Genomic DNA, 4,982 nt, shown 5'->3' with positions numbered 1-4,982 from the left:
TTATGGGTTTCAGTTTCCTCCGCAGATCTTTCACCAGGGCATCTTGTCTATCTTGAAGATGCAAGGTAAGTATTATCCAATAGAGTTAAAGGAGTACATATTGTTTTGGACGACGACATATGGACAACGGTTGCTCATTTTCAATTGCATATGTAGTAATCGTAAAGAATCATGAGATATTGAATGCTTCAACAAGATTTTGGCCTTCCGCTCTTTCCTAAAGAATCATGAGGTACACATCAACAAGAAGTAGTTGTTAGTGGGCCGTCTCAAAAAGGATGAGAGACTAATCCATTTCTTGATCGTTTGGCTGTTATGTCCACAAGTTTCAAACCATGTGTAGTGCTCTGAGGCATATCTGATGATTATCTATGGGATAGTCAATGTTATTCTTATTCATTAGCCAAGCCTCATCTGTGACACTATGATGAACGCTAAGAGGTTTCCATACTACCCTCTTCCCTATTCTTTATTGGCATCCAGAATTTGTGAATATAAAGAGGTTGATGTCTTCGATGAAGCATTTCAGAGCACTCACAATGGAAGTAAGATAGGGAATTCTTCCCTCTGCCAGATGGGCTTCATCTTACAAGATAATACCTACATCCACCGTGATGATGTGGGGAACCCAGCTGAAGAATTTGAAGACCAGCAGATTGATGAAATCCCAGATGAAGCGAGACCTTCTGCTCAGCTCCTGCCAGCTCCTCTTACTCTTTAGAAAGTATCTCTAGGCAATTTTCTGACATGTTTGTCCTTTAGGATTCTAAGCATGAAGAAGTTTGTGCTCCCCTTAGGGATCTAGATAGTAGGGTCCATGTGTTAGAGGACCTAGTTAATCCTGTTGTTAATAGTGATAGTGATACCTTTTAGAGTTCCATGCATTTTCATTGTATTTCATTTGCATTTTCTCTTCCTGTGTTATATGTTTTTTTAATTAATGAACAAATTTCATTATTATTTCTTTTGCATTATTTATTTATTGTCTATTTTCCAGGGGAGTTCTTATATTAAAGGGGAGAAATTCATTAATCATACATAGCTCTTTTTAATAATGATCAAAAAGGGGGAGAAGTATGTTTAAAGGCTTAATTTTATTTATCTCTTGTCTACTAATCTCTTTTCTTTAAGTTATGTATGCACTACAGATTAGTACAGGTTACAAAAGGCTTTAAACCCAAGGAATTTTGATCATCATCAAAAAAGGACAGATTGTTAGTATAAAAATGAAGCTTAAAAATGTTGCAAGAAGACCTTCATGAAGACTTGTTTTGTGTTAAAGTTTTTTGTAATTTAGTAGTTTTATTTATAGGGTGTTATTTATCCTTGATTTCATGTATTGTATGCTTTAAATTTCGTTTTGGAATTAGAAAAACTCTACAAAATCGATTAGCAATTAATAATAATCGATTATCACAAAGAGGTTTTAAAAGTTTTCTAAAAACTCATTTTGCCTTTGGAATAATCGATTATCAGCTTAGGATAATCGATTATGACTTATCATGATCCATTATCATGTACAATTATAAGAGTTTTCAAGCACGTTTTTTACCGTTGTGCATATATTAAATGCATAATCGATTACCTCATTTAGATAATCGATTATCACGCATTAAATAGCTGACAACAGATTTTTGGAGGTATCCTTGAGTGAGATCTCTATATATTGGATTGGGACTCTCATTCTAAAATATAAGACATACGAAAATCTTATTTGTTTTGTTGTGTGTTGTGATAAGTGTGTTTTAGCGTTTGTGTAACCCTTGTGATGTGGCTTTGAGAACTTGGTATTGGCATAGAGCGAGAACTTTCACGGGAGTGTTGATTGAGTGTTGTTGTTGTTGTCGAGTTAAGGTTTGCCATCCTTTGTGAAGATTCAAAGGAAGTGGTCATCCTTCGTGAAGTATTCGAAGAAGGTGTTCATCACTTGTGGTTTTCAGGGGAAGTGAATTTCATCTCTTGGGGTAACAAGAAAAGTGTTCTAAACCTTAAACTTGTTTATTTCTTTGTGATTCTAACAAATTGTTGGTTTTGTGATAGTGGATCGTTAATTCTCATTTGAGATTAACAACTGGACATAGGATCCTTATGATTTAAACTAGTACAAAATCATTTGTGCAATTTTCTCTCTTCTTTACTCTCTTATTTGTTTTATTTTATTTTATCGTTAAAGAATTTGAATTATAAGAGAAAATTAATAAAGGCACAATTTTCGATTAGAAATCAATTCACCCGCCCTATTAGTTTGTTGTTCACACTAACCATTATGATGCACCGCTCTAACAAAAAGTGGCTTGGACAAAGAATTCTTGATCGAGGTTAGCTGAGAGTGGTTGTGAGTCAAAAGAATACTTACATTGAACCAAGAGTGACTTATTGAAACATTACTTGGTTAAGCCAAAAGTAGTTTAAAAAAAATAATTAACTGAGACAAGACTCACTTAATAAAAAAATACTCAAGAGATTAGAAAAGAGTAGCTACAAGCTCAAACAATACTCATTAGCGACAAATAGCTATGAGCCTAAAAAATACTAGCATAATACCTCTCATAATTATTTTGGCTAGTAAAACTCAACCAGTTTAGTGAGAATTTGACCAAGTCTACGTGGTTAAACAAACCAATTTAAAAGTACAATGTGTATTTTATTTTTCTCCTTATGTACATCACATAATAATTTTATTTGTACAAACAAACCAATTTAAAAATATAATAGGTATTTTATTTTTCTCCTTATGTTTATGCATCACATAATATTTTTATTTGTACTAACTTAGAAGTAGAGTTACGTGAACATGTATATCTAAAACATTTTAAATAAGTAAATTAGTTAATCTATAAAGTTACATATGCTACACTTCATCGTAAACAACTACCTTCGAATTACTTGATATATATAACTATTTGAATGTTTATTATCAGATAACATTTGGCAAGAATTGTTGAAAGAAACTAAAAACACAATTCAACTTTAATTTCTTATATATTTTTTTTTTCTATTTCAAAAAATCATAATAAATAACATTTGGTGATACCACCAACTTCTTACAATATATGCAATTGGAAGCATCTTCTTACAAGGGTCGTCCCTCCTCTTCACTCATTCTCCCTCTGAAAAAATAACCATTCAAGCCAATGATGAGTAACACTACAAAATTGTCTTTACAAACTTTGAACTTGACTTATAACCTTTGGAAAGTTGGAAGGTCTTAGGATCTAGTTTCGTCGTTGCCTTTTACTCCCTCCAATTTGACTCTCAATAATCCAAGATTGGACTTTAATAATTGGATTTTTTTAACATGACCTACTTCCTTGCCATGTGTACCATATATATCCATTTTAAGACATGAGGATTGTGTATTTCCAGATATCGTGCGACCAATTGTCTCTATATAAGACATGAGGAATGTGGGAGACCTAGTTTCATTGATGAGGATTTTAAGAAACATGTACAACATTGTTACATGATGATAACTTTACGATATGAAAGTAACTATAAACATTCATTCCGAATGCATCACTACAATCGCGTGGCATAAATTCATTATGCGTTGCATCTGAAGGGAGAACACGATCCATGTCAAAGTCATCTAAACCTTGAAACATGTCAATTTCATGTGATATCCTTTTGTAAAAGTCTTCATCACTGACAAAATAAAGTTTAAATTGTCAAAAACTAATATACAAGATTCTTAGAAATGAAATCATGAAAAAAAAAACATTTTATTTCCAGAACACTTAATCCGGACTGAAATCATGTATGATTTCTGAAATGCTTAATGTGTTTTGGAATACATTTTCCAAAGTACATATTTGACATAAGAATTGAACAATCCAAATGCATATTCTGAAACAATGTAGGATTTATGTTACGAAAATTTTGATCTAGAAGGTTTTCATAATTGGTAATCTGAAACACTGATCTCAACATTTTGGAATGTTCTAATAAAAAATCAAAAATTGACGTTGCAGATTGAATAATCTGAAATGATTACTTTTTTAAATATATACCTTATGGATTATTTGTTCCATAAAGTTCAATTTTACATCAAATGATCTTAAAACCAAATAAAAACTCTGTTATTGTTGCTCATTCATACCTTTTACACCTACCGAAAGCTAACCAACTTTAAATCACCACTAAAGCAATGAAATAAAAACTTCCAATAGAGAAAAAAAAACACTCGCAAGTAGTAAAAGTGAAGAATGAGGAGACATCATTGAAATAATGCATAAGATATACAATGGTCATTTTAATTATTATAGAGTTGTACGAAGAAAAAGACTTAAAATAGAACAAACTAGTATATTATATTAAGACAATAATATGTAAAACATGTAAATTAACAAAATTCTCCAAATTTAATTGGAGAACATCTACAATACCTATGATAGTGTATGAAAATTGTTATAAAAGACTTTACAGTACGTAGTCATGTCATTTAATATGACACAATTTGGAGCTTGTGAGCTCTGTAAAAAGCTGCAATATCCAAGAAACATATATATAAACATTTTAAACATTATTTACGACCAACCAAACAAATTTTCGAAACTGTTTTCAAACACTTGAGTGCTGTCCTACTTTATAGGTCCTGTGATGTACAACTTGAGAACTTCAACCCTACTTAAAATATAGGGCACATTTACACTATGAAGAAAGCTTTGTTTCCTAGTCGTGAAAACAAAAAGACAACCGGTGAAAAGATTTCTAGTTTAATGCATTTCATGTGCTAAATTACAACATAATAAGGTTTTGAAAACTGTGGTAGTTCTTACGTGATTATTTCGTGAGATAACGTGGACAAATGCCGGTGGCTGCATCAATGCACTCTAACATAGCTTGGTTTCAGTGAAAACAAGATTATATCGATCTAAAATGCAACCACGTCATAGAGGGTGTTTCATCAGACTGCGTTTTACCCAAACATAATGGATGTATCAAAACGAGGCAACGGTTTTAAAATATTTCAAAAAAGTACA

The sequence above is a fragment of the Vigna umbellata genome, chromosome 5, assembly GCF_029865625.1.
Source record: "Vigna umbellata cultivar VRB3 chromosome 5, Vumbellata_1.0, whole genome shotgun sequence".
In the NCBI taxonomy this organism is placed as follows: domain Eukaryota; kingdom Viridiplantae; phylum Streptophyta; class Magnoliopsida; order Fabales; family Fabaceae; genus Vigna; species Vigna umbellata.
The sequence above is the reverse complement of the archived record's forward strand: the minus strand, read 5'-3'. Positions refer to the sequence as shown.